This window comes from Cupressus sempervirens, chromosome 3 (genome assembly GCF_028749045.1).
Source record: "Cupressus sempervirens isolate cs-2001-9-10 chromosome 3, ASM2874904v1, whole genome shotgun sequence".
NCBI classification, from domain to species: domain Eukaryota; kingdom Viridiplantae; phylum Streptophyta; class Pinopsida; order Cupressales; family Cupressaceae; genus Cupressus; species Cupressus sempervirens.
In genome coordinates this window covers 106,221,396-106,246,219 of record NC_143120.1, presented here as the reverse complement: position 1 = coordinate 106,246,219, position 24,824 = coordinate 106,221,396, and positions in this window count along the sequence as shown.

Below are 24,824 nucleotides of genomic sequence, written 5' to 3'. Positions count from 1 at the left end.
TGATTGTTATCACAATCTTCATCATATAAAGCATTAGTATATACTTTAAAATCATTACCCATCTTGTCCTCATGGAGACTTTCAATAAGTGAAGAAAAAGCAAAACTACATGTAGATTCACTTTCTACTCCATCAAAGAAGCATGTAGAATATAAACCAAAGTTACTTTCATTATCTTCATGTAGGTGATTCAAATGTCTTAAAATCCTATCATTATTTATCTTACCAACAGGTGTTGATGCATCAACCTTAGAATCATTTATGTATTGCTAATTACTAGACTCATTCTCAAGACATTCATCTACACAACTAATCAATTCTTCTTTATAAATAATCCTTTTATCCTCATATAGTGTAGACAAATCTTCCTCACCACCTTCAATGTCAAGCTGACTTACATAACTCTGAACTGGAATTTCATTTTTAGATTTAGAAATAGTACTCATACCTTCATTTGCATAAGAGCACTCACTTCCATTATTACTTTCTTCTTCCGAATCAGTACCAGACTCGTGTGAAGACAAGCATGTGCTAACAATGTCCTCTTCTTGACTCAAGCAACAACTATCATCGTTATCTTCACATGAGGCTTCTTCACGATATGTCAAACGAACAACTTCACCTTTATCATTTGGAAGACAACTTTTAGCTGCTTCATACCCATATTGAGATGCATGTCTTTCCAATTCAACCTTTAATTCATTGTCAACATAATGCAATCTCCCAATGAGATAGTTCATTTCTTGCCTATCTTGCTAATCAAGAAAATCCACATTACAATCCATTGCTAAAACTTTAGAAATATATGAAATCTGTTCTTCTAACAGTGACTGAGATAAAAGTGACTTACATTCTTCATCCTGTGTTATCTCTCCATGACATGTCAGATCAGCAACATCAAGTTCATGATCAGAGAAATAACTTTCAGCCTTCTCACTTTCACAAGACTGAGATCTAGGTATAGCAACTTCAAATTTTCAAATGTTAGTTACATCATCATACTTATAATTATCATGAGAAGAGCTTATTGCTGCAACTAAACCTTGATTCATAAAATCACCACAATGTTGAATCTTATCAGAGTTTGAAATATTACTTATTGTTGTAGCATCAAAAACATGTGTAACTTCATTTGTAACTGGACTAACCTTCCTTATAGACATATGTTTTGAATTTTCAATCTAATTAAAACCTACAGTAGGCGTGTTGACATTCTGATTTGAAACTAAAACATCTACACCACACTCATCCTTTCTTTCAAACATATTATATTGGCAATCATTCATAGCAAAGTGACCCATCATCAATTTATACTTCAAATTGTTCTCAATATCCCTAGCAGTCACAAAAGCTTGGTATAATGTTTGTGGGTCTTTATCCCTTAGTAGATAACTCACTTTCTTATCAAATGCACCAAAGTAAATAGCTAAACACATTTGATCATCGGGTCTATAAATCTCAGGGATATCATTTAAAAATCTTGCAAATCTAATATTGAATTGAGGCACAAGTTCATCAATGTCAATGTGGATCTTGTAAAACTTATCATAAGAATCAGATATGCTTACCCTTTCTCCATATTTCTCCATGAAGGCAGAATACAACTCACTCCAAGATGAAAAAGAACGTGCTAGTAAAAAAGAAAACCAGTCTCTAGCATCACCATCTAAGGTTTGAAAAAATAGTTTCATGTGAACATCTTCATGAGAAATCTCATAGTCACCCATCAAATTAGTAAACAACTCAATATGATGACTAGCTAACACAAGATGGTTCCCACTAAACTTAGGCAAACTTTTTCTAACATCATTAGGGATGACATTCGAAAAACCATGAATACCATAAAAAATAATGGCATATACCGCTTGGTAGAAATGGATCTAGGAATTTCACTAACGAGCTGCATCTTAGGTGAAATGAATCTTGACATCCTTTAAAAATTTGAAACTCATTCACCCATATTTTGCTTTGTAATTTGTAGCAAATCTACACCCTTCTACCAATGAATCACCTCAAACTATACACTTCGCAAACTTAGACACAACAACTAAAACTTGATCCAATGAAGTGTATGAAACCTTTTAAACTATTCTCCTCCCCTTAGTGCTAAAACTTCACTTGATAGAGAACACATATGTAGAACTCACTTTTATGGAAACTAAATCACATGAAAGTATAAAATACCTCAAGTGTTGCTGGCCTAGTGCTAATCTCAATTCTTCACACCACTGATTGAATCCTTTGTAGAGTCACCATCTCCTTGAGGAGAACTAAATGAAATTACAACCATGATTCATTTCTTATCATTTCAAAAACTCTTGTGACTGTAGATTAAACAACACTTCAAAACTTATTGGTTAGAAATTCATATACTCTCTTTTTCTGTTTAAAATTCAACAGAACTTTTAGATCTACTTATTTCAACTAAAAACTCTTGAAAACAATTATATAACCAATCTACACTAGTTCAGATATCCTTTAGAGAATCGCCACTCACATTTGTGAGAAAGATTTAAAACATGATTCATAACATGACAGGTCTGAACTAATTTGTCACTTTGTAGAATTTGTACAACTTAAAAAACTTAAAAGAGAGAAACCATTTCTCAAAAATTCTGACTCTAAATTGATAACAAAACTCTAAAAATCAAACTGACTGAATTGAGTGAACATAAAACTTAGTAGCAACACGATTTGTACTCAATCCTTCAAATATATTGCTATCCTAAAAAAAGAAATACTAGGGTACATGACATTTGAGTGAGAAAATTGGAAAGACACTTCCAAGAACTTACTACTGTAACTTTTCCATGGACATCTTCCTACTGTATTGAATCCCTTCTTAAATTCTCAAGGTTTTTCTACTATTCAGATTCAATACACACTAGAGACCCTTATCCTTTCAACAAAATGGATTGCCATCTTATTTCCCCAGCAGAGTCACCATTTTGTTGGTGACTCAGATGGGCAAAATTCAACTGAAAATAGGACTAAAATATTCAATTTATACTAGAGTTTCTTGTCCTTTTAACAGTGAATCACTTCACAACTTCCCCAGTAGAGTCACCATTTTGTTGGTGTTTTAAAATGCTAGAGGGTTTTAAATTATCCCAATGAGAATATGACATGTCTAGGGGTAGCTAACTCCCATCTTCAACACATCATTTCAGACACCGGGCCAACTATAAGGCTTGACCCTTCTTCTACTTCAGGCTCTGCAAGACCTAGGCGGGTAGACCTCAAATTCAATTGATATCATACCAGTACAAAATATATCTCTAAATCAATTTATAGAAGATGAAAAACCCTTATATCTCCTAATAACTCATGAAATGACATAGATCTATGGTAGAGAAATGCAAATCTATGAATCTCATAAGTTGAGTGAGGGTTAATTCTTTTCAGCCCACTACACAACATGAATAACTGAATTCATTTGATTAAAATAATTTGTGCAAACAACCTTCATATTAGCTTGCATCTGATTTAGTGATAAGCGCCTTATCCATTGAAACATAGAGTCATTACTAGCAGGATGACCTAACTAGATTGCATTACAATAAAGTTTATCAACTGAAATCCCCTAATCCCATACTTACGCAATATCCCCTTCATGCACCTAGAAACCCTATCAGAACGATGAAGCATTTACTTGACTTCTTGAGTCAAAAGCAACAAAGATATGACATACAACTCATCCAAGCTGCCTTAAATCAAATGAACATTATCCATTTAATCCCAAAGTTAATAACCCATGAAGAATTAGGACATAGAACAAGAGAAATCAGATAAATCATGTAAATTCCCCTTTTGTATTTATCCTTTGAAAGATCAAATACATAAATTGGTAACACAAAATATAACTCAAGATATTTCACATCATCTAGCATCAATTTTTAGTATCTTAGAACGACAATACATAATATGAAATTAAAATCTACACAGGGTGGATGTGTGACCTTCACTGCTAAAGCTTAGCTCAATAGTCAGGAAGCAAAACCATCTACAATCTTGGTTTCAATAGTAGAACACTGGAACCCTTTTGGTATTACCTAGAGAAAATTGCCAACAACCTTGCAAAAGAGAAGGAGGAAGAAAGATATAGGAAGGAAGCAATTCTTAGATTGAATCTACAACTGACATGTGTACCCTCAGAATTCCTTCCCAAGAAAATGAAAAGCCTCTCTCTACCTTCTCTCTGTAACTGCAAATGAAATCCCCTTGACTCTGGCTCTTAAAGGCATAAAGAATATCAGAAATTTGATTCATTATCATAACTAATTTTTGATGTTAGAATGAACATAAGGTAAAAAGTGAAAATTAGTTAATTGGCCTTCAGAAACCAAGAAAATATCTCAGAATTGATTTTCTTCACATCCAGACTTCAAAAAGCCTTCATATCTACCTTTTATCTGATCCTAATGTTCCATGATGAATTTTTCTTATTTCACTGAGAATGCCCCAAAAATTACAAAACTATTGATAACATGAACTAGTGAATTGTTGTGCAAAAATTGATCCCAAATTTGGAAAATTTAACTTCTTTCAGTTCCAACGGTATATGATAAGGCCTATTTTGGACAAAAAATGCCCCCTAGTAGCAGTTTGAAAAATAGACTCCTAAACTGAATCAGAGCTTTAAAAAAGAAATTTTTAAAAAAGTATATAGTTAGAACCATATAAAATTTCAAATTGATTCAAATCTTTCATCATGCATTTGAAAAACTTTTCCTGAATTTCATTTTATCCTCATTTATAAAACTCCCCTTTGCCACTTGTCATTCTTCTATTGGCCATATTTTTTGAAATATTAATTAAATAACTTAATCCTTTAGACCATTTTAACTCATTATATTTAATTTCCATATCCCATAGCCTTGAGACCCTTTCTTATCTCCATTTCCACCTCTACGCTTTCAATGAAACATAACATCAGAAGCTTTGAAAAATTCTCTTATGTTCTCATGGGCACAAGTTTTCTTTATGCTTTGACGACCTTGAACGTAGCACCAGAGAAGCTCAAAATTTGTTTTACGCTCTTATGAACATGAATTTCCTTTACATTTATGAGTTCCATGTAACATCGAGGATTCTTGAAAATTTGTTTATGTCCCTACATACTGGGCCTCCTCGTAAGAGCCTGGACCTTTGAAATTCGACTCCTGACCCTATGGGGGTCATAACCTTATAAAGCCTTGAATATTTCTCTTCGCTCTTATGAGTCAAAAAAAGTTGACTTTCAAACCCCCAGGGCCTTCACACATGGTTGTGGCTTCTAAAAGTCGTTGCCTTTGAGATACATAAAATTAAAGTGCCAAAAAAAACTTATGCACCTGCTACATGTGAGATATATCATTCTACATTGTTTGTTGTGTCTACCTTCCATTCTTCTGTGTGGGCTTGACTATTCCTTTTAATATGACATGGGACTATTCAACGTGCCTTGGCTTGCTCAAAATTTGCGGCATGTTCCCTTTGAACATGAGGCTCCTTATTATTTATGATTTCACATGAGACGCCCCTGTTACTTGCTCTCCTGGTCTGCTCTTGCTGGCATCTTTATTGGATGATTTTTCCTACTACTATGCCAGATGTGGGAGTCCCTTTGAAGTCGCCTTGTTCTCCTTTGCATATCCTTTGCCACCTTTTTGCATGGATGGCTTTCTTACATGCTTATCGCTGATGGTTTCATCTTCTTTGCTGCATGTGAGCATTTGTTTTAAACATGTTGCCTCCCATTATCCTTCACTATGGTTATCTTCAATCTGATGTTTCCTAGGTGCTAGGCATCTTTTTTATAGACTCTAGGCTTTGCTTTTAGCACTCCTCTTCTTGGATGAGCCATGGCTTTTCCATGCCATGCATTGGCTATTTTGATTAAATCCCTACCTCTATGAGTGACTATGGGTTTCTTCTTGTTTATACTCCATGTGGGCTCCTTTATTGGATGTGGATTTCTATTTGTGGGGTTGCTTCTTCATATGGCTTCCTTTCTTTATCGACACAAGCTTCCTTTGTTTATCCTTTTATCACATGGGTAGTTTGCCCACAATTTTTGCTTGCTGTGGCATTGTCTTTTTCACATGCCCTTGCTGCCTGCTGCTTTGTGTATAACGCATGAAGCTGCTCTCTTACTATGGTGTTACCTACTTTGATGATGTTGAAGTACAATGCTTATGAGCAGAGTCAAAATTTGATCGAAAGGTTACCACTACATTTCTATTGTTAACACTGGTTGGCTTTTAAACATTTAGGTGCTACAAGGTTATCTTCTACATGTGGTCTTTTATGACCTATCGAAGAAAATTTTGTTACAGGATTGTTGTCAATTGAGGTATTCTTTGCAAAATTATAGTTGATGTTGGCATTTGATTTTACCTAGTACCCAATAAAATGGCTCAACAATATATGTTCAGGCATTGGCCCATCCATCACCTGTACCATCAAAATAGTCTGCTCACTAAAGTCCTCGATGAACCAAATCCTGTTATGAATAAACATCTTAACAGTTCAAGAATATCACTTGGGTTCAATTAAACATTGGAATTGAATAAGTCAATTCAAATACCAATCCAAATACTCTGAGAGTGCTATAGTGCCTGCCCCTAGTTCGCATTTTGTTATCATTGTTGAACTCTTTTAGAGCTAGTTTCATGTTGTTTGTTAGCAACATTCTTTTGAGATTAACAGATATTGTGCTATGGATTATGTTTATTATGTGATGAGATTACTTAGATTTTGCATTTCATGTATGCATGATGATTATTTTTAGTGTTTGCAGTTATTAATGATGATTAGTAAGATGGTTTATTATCATATGTGTTTTTTTATGGATACTTACCCCATACTTGCATGTGTATGGTGTGCGTGTTTGCTTTGCGTGTTTGCTTTTGTATGGCGTGTCTGATGTGGTTAAGGAAGGGAGTCGTAGTCACCTGCTAGTTGGGATCTACACGATGCACCACTTCCTGCCATTTCTTGTTTAGCTTAGTATATATTGTGCTTGTACATGCATGGTTTTTATGCAGGTTGCAGGTACCGGGTATCGACTTCCCTGAATTTGTCAGGATGAGCGTACCCTATCACATTATCTCAATGATAAGAGAGGGGAGATAAATTCTCAAGTCCAAATCCCAACCCTTTAAGCCATTTGTTCTAATTGGAAAATTAGGACAAGTATTTGAGTTGACTACCCTCCGAATACGTTGGATAATGTAATTCGTTATATTAACCCTTGGTTTGATTTTGTATGTATTTTTGTTATGATGGGTTTTCATATTTTACCTTGGTGAGTCTTTGGAGTATTTTCTATTAATTAAGCCTAATTAAAAGATTTAATTAATGGTTTAATTAAATGGAAAATTAATATAATATTTTAATATTTATTTTATTTAATTAATTGAGAAATTAATTAAATAAAATAATTAAATTTGAAGATAAAAGTTTAAAGTTTAAATTTGGAATGTGACAATATTTATTTTAATAATAATATATTTGGAGCTCATTTTTAAATAAATGACTAAATAATATTATTGTTAAAGCTAATAAATATTTTAGTAATTAAGTTTTGGAAAATGAAATTTAAAAGTAGAAAATATATTTTAAATTATTAAAAGATTCTAAATTTTATGTGACTAAATATAAATATATTAAGATTGCAAAGTGGAATTATTAAAGTTAGTGCATGAGATTTAATAAATAAATAAATTAAATTGGAAAGAGTAAATTAAATATTATATTAATTAATGTGTATTATTTTAAATATTTGCTCACATAGGAGTTGGCAAATTTTCGAGAGTTGTCATGTAGACAACACTGGAGTTTGCACTCTAAGAATGTACTAGTTGTCTACACTTAGAAGTTAGCATTTTATTTGGGCACATGGTGTCTACAACCTTAAGACTTATCTAGAAGGTTGGAGAAGACCCATGCTTGGTTGTCATGCTTATCTTCTAGTTGTTTCTAGAGACACTCTAGATGCATCTTAGAGGCCTTTAAATAGAGGCTCTCCTAGTGTGTTTGGACAAGCTGAAGTAGAAGCTTAATGGAAGCTACAAGCTCATATTCTTCTTCATGCTCATATGCTCTTTCATGCTCATATGGTTCTACATGCTACTATGCTTCTTCCAGCATTTTTAGTCACTTGGAGGATTCGATTGGCTTGGATCTTGGAGGAATTGCGAATGATTGGAGAAGGAAGGGATTTTTCTATGGACTTCTGAGACATGGTGGATTAGCATCAGTGTCCAGGTGCACTTGTGATATTCACATATTCTCTTTGCACTATTTCTCTTCCTGTCTTCATCATGTTTGTTATATGTGTCCGGTTATATTCCATGAATGAAATTGCAATTTGAAATCAGAATCTAGATATGTATTTATTTGTTTGAGAAGAAAACATTAGAAAACCCTAGATCCAATTAAAGAGAAACTAGATCTAAATCGGGTTTGGGTTCGAATCAAAATCAAATTGATAAATAAATTTGGAAAAATGGTTTCTAAAACTATAGCCAAACTTATTAGAAGAATTGGATAAATTTAGAGAAACAAATATTCTTAGTTTTGGAAGTCTTTTAAAATTGTGTATATGTTCTATACATGATTATTTACCTTTTCAAATTTGCGATATATTTACGCATTTGTATATATTAATGTTGTAACACAAACTCTGCGTATATATATATACACACACACACATATATATATACATATAAACTTATATATATATATATATATATATATATATATATACATACATATGTATATATATATACATACATATGTATATATATATACATATATATTTATTTAGTGGAATATTGAATTTTTAATCACAGTCGAAATTAATCCAAAATCGCATATGGCCAAACGTTTAAAGAAATCATTGTTTGAAAACATTTTTTTAAAATATATATGTAGTGGGGTGGGCGGGCTTTACCCCGACCGCACCCCCATCCTCACTAATCCCGGTGGCGACGGCGGCGGTCGCAGGGTACCTGCGACTGCAGAGTACCCGCGACTGATGACGGGACGGCAGGGTACCCGACGACGGGGCATTTAACTGCCACAATGGGCCTGTCTACTGCCACACGACATTACCGTGAACTTTTGTGGCAGCGGCTTTAAGCCTGCGCCACAATGTAAATCGCGTACGTTATTTTATAAACTATTTTGCAATATGATAAATATGCAATTCCATCTCTCAATGATATTTCGCAATTGTAATATATATATTGTGAGTTTTTATATATATATTGTGAGTTTATATATATATATATATATATATATATGTGATTTGGTAATAGTTATATTATATATATACATATATAGCACTTGACTTCAACCTTATTACTTATAAAGGTTGAATGATGGTAATCGATTTAATGATAATTATCAACTATTGTTAATCAAAATGAGATATTGAAATTCATTTAAATTGAATATGGTTGACTTTAATATTAATTTTATTGAATGTATATTAAATATATTATTTAATATATATTAAATAATTACGAGATGGTAATTTATGTTATGTTGATAATAGTTGTTTAATGATGATGATTAAGATACTTTAAATGATAATGGATCTAATTGACAAAGGTCATAGACATTGTTATAACATTTAATAATCTTGCTATGATTGGAATTGTTATGTATTATTAAATAGATTATGGATATACCTTAATGGTGTTAAGAGTTGGTCAAATATTAACTAATGAAGTTATGTAAAGATTCTCAATATTGATTAATAATAATTTAGACGAGTTTATTATTTATTAATGTTGTTGGGTCTACAAACTATTAATAAATAATAATATAAATGGCTAATTCAATTAGAATTATTCTAGAAGAGATTATTTAACAATTGAAGTTTGTAAAAGATATTAGTTTTTGGAATTGAAGTATAATTGATTTTAATCAATTAATAAGTTGTCAATATAATACGATAGAGATTTAACTTGAAATGATTATCATTAATATGAAATCGTTAAGAAAGATGAATGTAGTCATTATGGATAAGATTTTCAAAATAACTTGTTAATATTATTATTATTAAAATATTAATATTTGTGTATTGGATTGAAGTTGACTTTGACGTACAAACTATTGTTAGTCAACTAATACTCATGGGGATGATAGTTTGGTTGTGAAATTATTAATTAAATCAATTAATCAGAGTTAATTGCATTTAATTAATAATTAAGTTATGTAATAGAGATTTATTTGATATAATTATTTTAACGAGATTTTAGATTATCTATATTGAAGTGGATAAATCTTTTGACTTGAATTTATGACTTTAGATATTATATGATTGTCAATGATGATAACGATTGAATTAAAAGGCTTAAATTTTAATAATATTTAATTAAGTCTTAATTAAGAATTATTAGAATGATAATAGGTCATGGATGGTGTGCCTATGTTAATTGATGGATTTAATTGATCATTCTAATTAAGTTATGATATCTTATTCGAAGATTGATAATTGGCTCTCTTATAATTTAACGATTAATGATCTTTGATTTATGTGAAAAGTTGAAGTAACGATAAGAAGAGTTAATCAATTAGAATATGGATCATGGTTAAAATAGAGAACAAGTTAATTAAGGTCAATGATGATCAGTTTAATGAGTAAATATTTATCCTTAAGTTATTCTTAGAATGTAATTCTTAATAATGGAAGGATAATGCTATCGGGGAACAATTGGGTTGACTTGTAGGTCAAATGATGAAACTTAGACACTTGAAGTATACTTGAAAATGGAAACTGAAACCTCTACACTTGAAAATAGAAAAATGAAACTCTACACTTAACTAAACTATATGATTATAGCAAAACCAAAACATGTGTCTGCATCGTGTATTCTATATGCTTCTTGTTTTGGGTTTTGGGTTGACTAGTATTGACCAGTCCTAGGTTGTTACCAGAGGCTCGGGGGTTATGAGATGTGTTGGCATGTTGATATTTTTGGTCTTGATCTTTATAAGCCCAACCATGGTTATGTGATCGTATGCTCTATGAAATGTTTGTATTTGTTCATCAGTCTTCATGCGTGAAGCTGAGATGTTTGTGTATGAGACACTTGAGCTAATCATTTTTGAGTCATCGATCAATTATCCTTGGATTGCTTTGTAGTCGCCATGATGGGACTAAAGTGTGGATTTATTCTTGATGATGTCATGATGTGACATGTTTTGACTCAACCATTTTGGAGTCTTCGATCAGTATGATTTTGAGATATTATTGGTTGCTTGTTGAGAACCAATGGATGTGATGATATATTTTGGTTATTGAGAACCAATGGATACTTATGATTATCAGTGATGCCTTCAGTTGCCATGATGCAGGAGCATCCAGAGGTATAAGGGCAATCCTGTGTCACCCAAAAAAAAATATACTTAGACTTAGTTTCTGTTTTATGTCTTTACATTTTTGGATACCCATTTGGCTCAAATAAAGGTTCCAACTCTCATAGTTCAACTATCAGTGCGTTTGAAAATCTCAAAAAAATAGGAGCATGTATTTGGGCCATCATTTCAGTAAACTAGAAGGTGTGAATTGGCCAGATGAATGTAATCATGATTTAGATAATTCCAAAAAAAGAATTAGGTCAATAGGCCCCACGGTTTGAAAGTTATTGCAGTTTTTCGGGTTTTGGAGACCTCCTAAGAATGCTTCAAAGTCAAGTTTGGGGCATTAAATGAACTTGAAAAGGGTCAAAAAATGGGAGACAAGTGAAGCTGGTCCATAGGGCTATAGAGCGCTTTGAGAGCTTTCTGAAAATGTAAACAGTTCGTCAATCGGAGCTACAGTTTAAAAGTTATGCCTCCCGGAAGTTCGGCTACCGTTTCTGGATTCTTCTAGATTTGCACCGACTTCTAACATAGCTTCTGGAACCTTCTATTTTGTCGGTGGATGCCTACTAGCACTTTCTAGAATGTACTCCTAGTTCTTAACCCTCTGGGGTTTATTTAAGGAGATTTCTGGCATTGTAAAAGGCAGTTCGGATTGGAGCTTGAGAGGAGGTGCTAAAAGGAGAAATATTCTCCAAATTTATGCTATTGTAAGCTCGTAGGGCATGTTTTGAAGTTTATTTTCTCTGAACTATTTGTACTAGCTTATCTTCTCAGTTAATATAATTTTCCTTTTCTATTGTGTCCATTCTGTTGTTGGGTTGTGTCCCCATCAAGTGGTATCAGAGCGGGTTTTTCTGAGTGTGTAGACAGAGCGCCGACTGTGAGGCAGTTTGTACCATGACTGTGTGGTTGTGGGTTCAAGTTAGAAGATGCCTCCATGAAGAGAGCGTGGTGAAAGGGCTAGAGCTATTGATCCTGAGAAGGTTAGAGCCCTCCAGAGATAGGTACAAGCATTGCAAGAGGAGCTTCGTAGAGGAGCAAATGTTGCCGCAGATGACAATAGTGAGGATGACAATGAAGAGGAAGTAATGGAAGTTGACAGGGAAGTTTTGAATCCTATAGAGGAAAGGCTTTTTGGGGCCATTACTAAGTTTGGGAAAAGACCTACAATTGAAGTGGGTATATTTTTAGGAAATTTGAAACCAGATGAGTTGATCGATTGGATCAATGAACTGGAAGAATACTTTGAGTATGAGGATATAAGGGACCCAGATAGGGTTAAGTTTGCAAAGGCCAAACTGAAAGGCCATGCCAAAATCTGGTGGCAAGAGATTCAACTGGAAAGACTTAGAAGAGGAAAGGAGAAGATCACAAGATGGGATCGCATGGTGGACAAATTGAAGAAACAGTTCATTCCCGTGGACTATGAGCTTGATCTGTTTAAGAAGATGCATGGGTTAAAGCAAGTAGGAAGATTAGTCCAAGAATATATAGAGGAGTTTTACTGACTCTTGATTAGAGTGGGGCATGCAAAATCAAATAAGGAGAAGGTTGCTCGTTATATCCGTGGGTTGCGACCTAGCATCCAGGAGGAATTAAGTCTGGTAAGAATGACCAGTGTTGAAGAAGCATACCAATTTGCCCTACGAGTTGAAGAGAAGCTGAGTAAAAGGTTTGAAAGAAGACAAAGAGGGCATGGTCAAGGAGGAAGGGGAAGTGGTAGATCATCTAGAGGCCACAATGAAACTCAAAAGAAAAATGAAGATGAGGGTACTAGTAGGAACCAGAGGAATGAGGGTTTCAACCGCTCCCATGATCAAGACTTTGGAAATCAAAGAGGAAGAGGTAGAGGACATGGACAAGAAAGAGGAGGCTTCCATGGTACCTATTTCCATTGCAATGAAGAGGTCATCGTGCCTTTGAATGCCCTCAACGATAAGGAAGGATAGATAGGAGAGCTGAGGGCCAAGCTAGGGTTGCTCATGTGGATGAGGATGCACAATCATCACATTCAGAGGATGCGGAAAGAGGAGAGACCTTGGTAAATGAAAGAGTCCTACTAAGTGGTGAGAATGAACCAGGACAACGGAGGAGTTTGTTCCATACCAGATGCAAGTGTGAGGATAAATGTTATGATGTGATCATTGATGGTGGTAGCACTGATAACTTGGTATCAGAAGAGATGGTCTCTAAGCTGAAGCTCAAGAGGGAGAAACATCCCCAACCCTATCGAATTTCTTGGGTAAAAGATGATCATAAGGTCCTAGTAAGTGAACAATGTTTAGTAAAATTCAAAATTGGGAGTTACCATGATGAAGTTCTCTGTGATGTTATTTCAATGGATTTTTTCCATCTATTGTTGGGTAGACCATGGCAGTTTGATAGACATGCAATACATGATGGACATGCAAACACATACTCTCTGACAAAGGATGGAGTTCACCACAAATTGAAGCCCATGAAAAAGGAAGGTGAAAAGGTATGTAGCAGTGCTAGGATTCGTCTTGTTGATGGAAGGAAGTTTTTAGATGGTATGAAACATCAGCGTATGTGCTATGCTTTGATTCCTAGGAAAGATAAAGAAGGTACTAGTGAAATACCATTTGAAGTTTTAGATTTACTAGGGGAATTTGGAGATATTATCTCTGATAATGTTCTAGATGGATTGCCACTAGTAAGGCAAATCAGTCATCAGATAGATCTGATTCCAGGAGCTAGTTTGCCTAACAAGGTTGCTCACAGGATGACTCCTACTGAAACAAAGGAGCTAAATAGACAGGTTCAGGAGCTGTTGAGGAAGGGCTTGATTCGAGAGAGCCTGAGTCCATGTGCAGTACCTGCAGTACTTGCACCAAAGAAGGATGGAGAGTGGAGGATGTGTACAGATTCTCAAGCTATAAATAGGATAACCATCAAGTACCGGTTTCCTTTACCAAGGATGGATGATCTTATGGACTGCTTGAGTGGAGCTCAGTACTTCACAAAGATAGATCTGAAGAGTGGCTATCATCAGATATGGATTCGAGAAGGAGATGAGTGGAAAATAGCCTTCAAGACCAAGGAGGGTCTTTATGAGTGGTTAGTCATGCCCTATGGATTGACGAACACCCCAAGCACCTTGATGCGGCTCATGAATGAGGTACTTAAGAAGTTCTTGGGAAAATTTGTTATTGTCTATTTGGATGATATTTTAATTTTCAGCAAGACTTTGGAAGAACATTTACTGCATATTCGTAGTGTCCTTGAAAGGCTAAGGGAAGAGAAACTGTTAATTAATCTAAAGAAGTGTGTCTTTGCAAAAAGGGAGTTAGTCTATTTGGGATTTGTTATATCACCTGAAGGTCTCAAAATGGATCCAGAGAAGGTAAAATCCATCTTGGAATGGCCTACTCCAAGGTCTGCTACTGAGGTAAGATCATTTCATGGTTTCATTAGTTTTTACAGGAAGTTTATTAAGAATTTCAGTGGCATATGTGCACCTCTATCTGATACAATAAGAGGGGATAGAAAAGAGTTCAAATGGACGGCAGCAGCTGCGAGAAGTTTTGAAATGCTAAAGAAGAAGGTGACTGAATAGCCTGTGTTGGCACTTCCAGATTTTAGAAAAGTATTCCAGGTGGATTGTGATGCTAGTGGTAGCGCTATTGGGGCTGTATTAAGCCAAGAAGGTAAGCCTATTGCATATTTTAGTGAAAAATTGAATGATGCAAAGAAGAAGTATTCTGTTTATGATCAAGAGTTCTATGCAATAGTCCAGGCCTTAAAGAAATGGAGGCATTATTTATTGCCAAAGGAATTTGTTTTGTATACTGATCATCAGGCATTACAGTACCTAAATAGCCAAGGTAAATTGAATCAGAGGCATATGAAGTGGGTAGAATTCTTGCAGAGTTATACATTTGTGTTGAAGCATAGAAGTGGAAAATCTAACAGGGTTGCAGATGCATTAAGTAGGAGACAACTGTTGCTTACAACAATGCAGGTTGAAGTAGTTGGGTTTGATGAACTCAAGAATTTGTACCCTAAGGATCCTGATTTTGCTGAAGCATGGAAAGCTTGTAAAGAACCTGTTGCTGTAGATAGAACCAAGTGGTTAGACTAATTGATTCAGGATGACATGTTGTTCAAAGGTAGTCAATTGTGCATTCCAAGGAGTTCCATGAGGGAAAATCTGATTAAGGAGAAACATAGTGGAGGGATGGCAGGACATTTTGGTCGGGATAAGATCATTGCCATTCTTAGAGAACATTATTTTTGGCCTCAAATTACACAGGATGTGAAGAAGTTTGTACAGAGTTGCCAGGTTTGTCAAGTTGCCAAGGGGTTTAGTCAAAATACTGGCCTATATTAGCCATTGCCTGTTCCATCAAGGCCATGGGAGGACATAAGTATGGATTTTGTTCTTGGATTGCCAAGGACACAAAGGGGTAATGACTCAGTATTCGTGGTGGTTGATAGGTTCTCCAAAATGGCACATTTCATTCCATGCCACAAAACTCATGATGCTGTCCATATTGCAGACTTGTTTTTCAAAGAGGTGGTAAGACTACATGGTCTTCCAAGGAGTATAGTTTCTGACCGAGATACTAAATTTGTGGGGTATTTCTGGAGGACATTGTGGAAGAAGTTGAGAACAGACTTGAAATTCAGTTCCACACATCACCCATAGACTGATGGCCAAACAGAAGTGGTAAATAGAAGTCTGGGCAATTTGTTGAGATGTTTAGTTGGAGATAAGCCCAAGGGATGGGATTTGATTCTACCACAGGCAGAGTTTTCTTATAATAACTTTGTAAAGAGGAGTACTAGAAAATCACCATTTCAAATTGTATATGGGAATAGCCCAAGGACTGCACCAAAATTGAGGAAGATAGAACAAGGGGAGAGGACAAGTGCTGAAGCTGAGGAATTTGCTGAACACATCAAGCGTCTACATGAGAAGGTTCAAGCACACATTATCAAGATGAATCAAGAGTATAAAGATAGGGCTGATCAAAGGAGGAGACATAAGGAATTCCAAGTAGGGGATCTAGTCATGGTGCACTTACGAAAAGAAAGATTTCCAGTTGGTACTTACAACAAGCTGAAAATGAAGAAATTTGGCCCCTGCAAAGTTCTGAAGAAACATAACTCAGGAAATGCATATGAAGTGGAGCTGCCAGATGGTATTCACATTTCTCCCATTTTCAACATTGCAGATTTAACAGAGTATCATGATGATGGTGCAGATGAGGAGCTGGTTTTAGAGCCATGTCCAATTCCTGCTTCTAAGAAGGAGGAGATAGAAGACATTCTAGATCATCGTGTGGGTAGGAGTACTAGAAACAGACAGTATGAAGAGTATTTGGTCAAATGGAAAGGACGACCGATCGAGGACTCAACTTGGATTTCAGCAGCTGAGGTTTCCCATTTGGGATTTCGTCTACCATCCATAAAGTGACAGGGTCACTTTTCAATCTACCCTGGGTGTTTGATGCAGGAGCATCCAGAGGTATAAGGGCAATCCTGTGTCACCCAAAAAAAAATGTACTTAGACTTAGTTTCTGTTTTATGTCTTTACATTTTTGGATACCCATTTGGCTCAAATAAAGGTTCCAACTCTCATAGTTCAACTATTAGTGCGTTTAAAAATCTTGAAAAAATAGGAGCATGTATTTGGGCCATCATTCCGATAAACTAGAAGGTGTGAATTGGCCAGATGAATGTAATCATGATTTAGAGAATTCCGAAAAAAGAATTAGGTCAATAGGCCCCACGGTTTGAAAGTTATTACAGTTTTTCGAGTTTTGGAGACCTCTTAAGAATGCTTCAAAGTCAGGTTTGGGGCATTAAATGAACTTGAAAAGGGTCAAAAAATGGGGGATGAGAAAAGCTGGTCCACATGGCTATAGAGCGCTTCGAGAGCTTTTCGAAAATGTAAACGGTTTGTCAATTGGAGCTACGGTTCAAAAGTTATGCCTCCCGAAAGTTCGGCTATTGTTTCTGGATTCTTCTAGATTTGCACCGACTTCTAACTCAGCTTTTGGAACCTTCTATTTTGTCGGTGGATGCCTACTAGCACTTTCTAGAATGTACTCCTAGTCCTTAACCCTTCGGGGTCTATTTAAGGAGATTTCTGGCATTGTAAAAGGCAGTTCGGATTGGAGCTTGAGAGGAGGTGCTAAAAGGAGAAATATTCTCCAGATTTATGCTATTGTAAGCCCGTAGGGCATGTTTTGAAGTTTATTTTCTCTGCACCATTTGTACTAGCTTATCTTCTCAGTTAATATAATTTCCCTTTTCTATTGTGTCCATTCTGTTGTTGGGTTGTGTCCCCATCATGCCAATAGAGAACTGTTGTGGTCATGATTTTCTATGGATGCTTTTCGAATGCTCATGGAGATTTTGATGATTCTTATCTTGGAGATTTGATGATTCTTATGGATATTTGATGCTTTTATGCATATTTGATGATTTTATCATGGATATTTGATGATTCTTATTATGGATATTTGATGGTTCTTTTTATGGATTATCTTTTGGATTTTCTTTACAGTCGCTTGTACAGGACTGTGGTGATTTTATGATTCCATGAGCATTAGGGTAGGTAATCTACTTGTAGTGTCGAGAAGTGGCTTGTAATGGGGGTCGGGGCCCTAAGTGGTTGCCAGGATAACTCATTGTAAGTTTGGTTAATAAGTGATAACATTTACACACTAAATGGGCATTAAATGAACCTAAAAAGATAAGATTTTTTGGTTCTCGCCCATGCCTTGAGCGCTTGTACAGGCTAGGATGGGAGTAGTGAGACACATGGTTGCGACCTTGCATTTCATAGTATGCCTCGTCAGTATGAGAGGATACTAGTGGCCGCATGAGATCTGTATGGACCCATGGAGTTTAGCTAACTTCCAGGATAACTTGTACGAGATAAATGCGATGACACTTTCCCGCTTGCAGAGTAGGTTTCCTACAAGTCATTGTTGTGCCTCTGGGAATTAGATGTCAGTTTTGTGTGTGTTGGAACTTTTGAGTAGTATACTTTTTAGGATTCCTGGACTATAGAGATTTATGCTTTGTGGATTGATAGCTTGTTTGGGACTATAGATTATCTCCTCAGCATGGTGGGAATGGACCACTTAGGTTCCACGTGGTCGGGTGGTAGTGTTCTATCACTCTTATCATTTGAGATCCGTCTGAGACACCGTGGCTGGAGTATTATTGGTTGGTATTTATCTTCATTATATTCTTGGATCATTATGATAGATGATATACCTTATGATGGATGTATTTATTGGTATGTTTCTTATATTGATGATTTGCATATGTTAGACGATGGTATCCTATGCTTTACTTTGCATGTTAGTAGGATGTTTTAGGAGTGACATTCTTACTATGTTATAGCCGATGATCTCTTCGGTGCTTTGGGATGTTACACACAGAGGGATGGCTAGGATCCACGATGGTCTAATGATGCTATTAATGGTTGGGAGGAACCGTGCACTTAGTTAGATATGTTTGTAATATATGATTATCTTTTATGATGGATGTTTATATCTTTATGATGATGATGTATCATGTATGGTTTATGGTCTCATTATGTTATTACATCATGGATTAATATTGGATGATGATGTACTTTAATTACATGGATGTTTATTGTTTTAAGCTTTTCATACCTTGTAACATGTATAGTGGATGATTGAGCAATTTAAAATGTACACTTGTATATGGTTTTAAGAACATTGGATATATCCTTGTTATTTCATTGTTAAGGATGTAATGTTAGATGAATAAGTTATGGTTAGATGTGATTCAACGTTAAGGGATATTTAAAGAATGTAATCTATTATGTTATGTTGGATGTTACTATTGCTTCCGCAAGTGTTGTGTATAGTTTTACTTTCATGTTTAAAAAAAAAAAAATTGTTTGGCAAACTTAGTGAAATTCTTTGGATCCCTTGGCGGGGCATTACAAGTGCTTTCTCAATCTTAAGCATTCATCTGACTACAACTCATTTTCTCTTTCTTTTGATTTGTACATATTCTTCTAAAACATCCATTCATCCTCTATGGCTTACAACATTCAGCAATTAGAAGAATTACAATTCTCCCTTTCAAAGACTTCAACGTGCACACAATCTTCATCAATCTGATGCAATTAGTCAGGCCCCAGAGTGGGTCCAACAATTTTTTTTTTCATTTTCAGACAACTGAGCCATCAAATTGATCTACTAGCCACCTTGTACTAATTCAAAACACATTTGACCTTTTGAGCAATTATTTGAAACTGATTTTACCATTATTTCGCAAACTGTGAGTTTCACATTAGGAGGTCTGTTGACTAGCCTTAAAAATTGACCCATACACCTAACCCATTTCTAAAATCTAGCACATAGAATCTGTGTTCCACAAACTTGCACCCTGGTAAATCTCATCTCATGAAGAATTCCCAGTCAAAATATATTCGCTGTCAAAGTTTCCTTCTTAGAATCACCTGTAGATAAACATGTCAGAAAAAAATAAACTAGGTTTGGATTCGGCTTCAAAAACTAGGTAAACTGACACTTGGGAGAATGAAAATTGGGGCATTAGTACTTTGTCATGAGGAGTATATAAATCTATGATTTGGGCTCATGACAAATGATAGGAGGAATTTTGCGAGAGGTCAAAGTGGGCTACTCAGAATTACTAACTAGAAACATTGACAAGATAACAATTTTTTCAAATGGAATTGACCTGGAAAAGTTTGCAAATTGATTCATCATGACTTAAGAAATGACACACTTGGAGTATTTTTAGAGGACAACATAGTGGTACAATCCATTTGATCAAGGAAATCATAGATTAGGAATTATAATGTCACAAATAGGGGTACTAAACAATCTACACTTAATGACACCAGTAAAAAGATAGAAATTCCATTTGGAATAACGTTTGAAAATTGATCAAACAGATTCGTCATAAGTTAAAAATTGAAACATAAAAAGTTTCTGATGTCTAAAATGCAACACAAAAGGAATTTTTACATTTTGGTCAAGTGGGTGAAAATTATTCACGTGAAATAGGGCCTCCCAGAATTAGGTGCAAAGTGCATTAGCATGAAAACAATAAGCTAGCAAATTTAAGGGAGTCAAAACCTAGTCAAACAAATTTGAAACAACTTAAAATTTGAAACATAGGTTCTCAAGTATAGATACTAGATACTACCAAAGTGGCAAGCCATGAAACATTTTTGGGTGCCAAATATTCACTTGCAAACACAACCTCATGTCACTATTTAACACTTGGGGTAAAATGCATAAATGACAATTGCTCAAAATGAGACTTCACGAACTAGCTCAGAATGGAAATTGAACTTCATGGAATAGGTGGATAGGCTGAATGAAAGGCTTTAGAAACATTAAATACCTTAGGGGCCTCAAAGGTATAGCTAGGTACAATCTCATTCATGGGCATTTATGGGGCTTGATTTGATTCAAAATTTGAAATGGATGCTCAAAATGAGAGCACAATTTTGAGTGCCAACACTTCCTACTCGGCACCTTCCTCCTCTTCTATACCCTCCCCAAATTCTTGGGTTAAAGCAAGTGGTTTCTAATATTATTCCTCTTCATCATCCTTGGCTTCTTCATCTTCTTCTTCCACTTCTACAGTGTCCTCACCAAGTTTGGCTTTTAACTTTTTGACAAGTTTATCCTTCTTTTTTAGTGTGGAGATAGTCTTCAACTCCATATCCACCTTTGATTTGACCACATCATAGGTTCCAAAATGCGGTGCACTCTTATCTGTTTCTTTAGCTAGTAGGGTTGTTATAGCTATTGATGCTTCATCTATATTTATTTCATAACCAAGAGGTCTTAACCATCTAACTTTTGGTATGGTAGCTTGAATGTATGTATAGTCAATATCTACAACAAAAAATACATCATTTACATGTTTCTCTACTAAGAAAACTGGTATTCTTAGCCTTTTCTTCATTGACTTCTTGAAGTCTTCAAAATAGCTAGTCATAAGAGTCTCAAAGTTAGCTCCCATCTACTCAATATATTCATTTACTTGAGCTATGATTGACCTATTAGTATGATCCTTTTTCAACAATTTGTATCCTATATCCACTTCAATGCAAGGCACACTGTTGAGTCTACTAGATTGGTAGAACTTGTGTGCAATAACCCTAACAACAAGATCAACAAGAGGGTCTTGAATGGTATTAATTGCCATCCCTATCTTATTCCACTTGGCACCAGTATTTTTCTTAATTGCCTCCTTAGAATCACTCCTAAGAGTCTTAGGCTGATCTAGAGTTGGGTACCTTATCACTCTATGAACAATTCTCTTTATGATTTTCACTAGGCCATCATCCAACCATAAGCTTCCATCATGTATTCTGCTGAGCACTAGCTTGATCCATTCAATCTTGAATATTGTAGAAAATTCTAGGGCATGTGTTAAACCTTTCTTTTCAACAATCTAATATTCTTCCTTCAACATTCCATTTTCACATAGTTTTTCATAGGCTTCCCTCATCTCCATGTCACCTATGGCTCCAATCTTGCAATTGTAACATCTCCTAACATCTTAAACCATAACTACTTTAGGGGGTATGATAGATAGGGCTCTAGCTGGGTCATTTTCATACGCTACCTCTAGGATTGGGTGGAAATTAGGTTGTTTCACTTCACTGGACACTAGTTGGACCTCAAATGGTTCCTTCTCCTGAGTTTTCCTAGAGCTAGAAGCCATTTGTGCAATCTAGGGAAAATATGAAACTGCATAACCTAGAACAAACATAAATACCTTAAATTTGATGAAATCATGCTAAAATATTGTTTAAATCTTCTTAAATGCTAGATTCTCTGCTTTAGAGTCATTATGCATTCTTTCTCATCTTTTCTCTTTGTTCATGATGAAGAAAAATGATTGAAAATGCAATAATATATCCTATTTTTATTTCATTTAATGCTTAGTGCAATTACAATTGTCCACTCAACTTCTAAAGGATTCTACATTACTTGGCTTCCATTGCCTTATCATCACTAGGCTTCCACAAGAGTATTACTTTACTCAGCTTCAATTGAGATTTTTCTTCACTCGGCTTCCTTTACCAATTTGGCTACTACTAGTCATTTGAATTCTACTAATTTTGACAGTTAACTCAGCTTGTACTAGAATTTTACTCGGCTTCTAACGGCAACTCAACAACACTTGTGAAATCTTGAAAATTTAACTTTGCATCTTTGATCATGCTGATCTCTTCTTTTTGGTACTTTCTTATTTTAGGAATTGATGTATGATAAAGCTTTGTAAATCAGTCCCTCATGTCTTCTCTTTTCTTAGTTTGATGAAGTGTGACCACTTGACCTTTTACGTGAAGTGATCCCTTCATTTGATGTGCTACACCCATCTTTCTTCTTTCATGTCTTATTCATTTTGCCTTTGATGTGTTCAACATCTACCTTCTCTTTACCTTTGTTGTTCTTTGAGTTGGGTGCCTTTGACCTTGTTGGGCAACTCCTACTGATATGACCAGTCTTCAAGCAACTAAAACATGTGGTTTGGCTCAACCATCTATTGTAGTTCCCTCTAAAATGTATTCTTATACAATTTTTAGGAATGTGTCCATATTTTTAGTAGTAATGATAGCTATACCTGGTGTTATAGTCCCAATTGTAGTGATGTCCATGGTTAATTCCCCTTGCTGTCTGATTTGGTGTCCACATAGGCTTTGATCTACACTCAAAAGCTCTATGTCCATATTTCTTGCAATTGTAGTAGTGACCTTCAAATCTTGGTGTTCTGATGGTCCTAGTCCTAAAATCATGTGCTTGGTGTCCTTTCTTTTTGCACTTATGATAATGACTCATATTCTTTGGTTTGTCATGCTGATGGGCATTCTTTCTCTTGCATACATTAGAGGTAAGTCTTTTTTTACCATAGAAATGACAAGTAGGTTTAGTGTTCTTACCTTTTTTACTCCTTTCTTCTGCAGTCTTGGATGAATCTCCTTGTTTAGTGCTGGTATATCCCAGTCCTGAAGTATCATTGCTAGCCCTTGTTGATTTTAGTAGCTGCTCAAAGTACTTGATGGCCTCATTGGATTTTTTGAAGCTTCTACAATTTCTTTTTCTCTTTTTAGGTCATTTTGCAATTTTTCATTTTTCATCTTCAGAGTAGAGATCTCAATGTCCTTGACATTCAGTTCATGATGTGCATTCATCATTTGGCTTAGGGTGTCTAACTACATGTTTGAAATTATCTTGTCTTCTTCTACCATAGCCTTGTCTTCAATGGTGATTTTCTTCTGTTCAGTCACCTCACAAAGCATCATGGCTTGTGATTCTTGTTCAAGCTTGAGTGTTCTGATTTCTTTTGCTTGAGCTATATTCTTCTCCATCAGGTTTGTTATTGCTGCATCAAACTCTTTGGAATCTCCATTTCTAAATAGGTTTGAGTTGTCAATCTCCTTGTATTGTGTATCATTCTTAGTTATGGAAATCTCTCTTCTTCTCTTTAAGGATTTTCTTAGGTCTTCTCTAGCTTCTTCCAAAGCATGTAATGCAAGTTGTATATCAATTGCCTAATTTTCTATGATCTTCCCAATTTTTTAGACTTTCATTTCAGATATTTTCTCCAAGTTGTAAGGCTCCTCCTTGTGAGAACTAGGCTCTAATACCAATTGTTGGAATTTTCAAGTGGGAAGATTTACTTCTTGGGGGGGGTTGAATCAGAGGAATAAACTTTAACCATTTTAAATTTTTTTAGCTGAAATCATTCACATGCATCTAATTCATCTAATAAACATGAAAGTAAAGGCATGCATGAAAATAGATAACACAAGATTTGGTAACCTAGAAATCCTCCAAAATGAGTAGTTAAAATTGGGGTGGGGATGACACCCACAAAGTATGAATGTAGAAATATGTAATTGGTCAAGGTTACAAAGTTTGACCACTTCCAATGATTTGCCCTGTGAAAGGTCTGTTTTGTTAAAGACTTTACACCTTGCTAAAAGTGACCTAGTTAAATGATTTACAAAAATTCACTTGGAATGCTACCTTGTTAAAGGATTTACAATCCTATTAAGGATATACAATATGGTTGCTAAATCAATATAGCTACTAAGCCAACCTATCAACACAAGATTTTGATTCTTACAATACAATGATTAAAAGGTATGGTAGAATGTCTTGACCTGATGACTTGCAATCCTTAATTTCTGATTTTGGATCCTTGTTCAGCTCTATCTACTCTGATCCTTGCTTGATTTGATATGCTACTCTTTGAAACTTTGATATTCTATTCTTGATCAACTAGATTTTTTAATTCTGCTTTGTTCTTCACTAAGTCTTTACACCCCTCTATACTTTGCTATAGTTCACCCATACACTTCTCACATCTACTCATGCTCTCTCTCTCTCTCTCTCACACACACACATACACACACACACACACACACACACACATAATGGGGTTTCATTCTC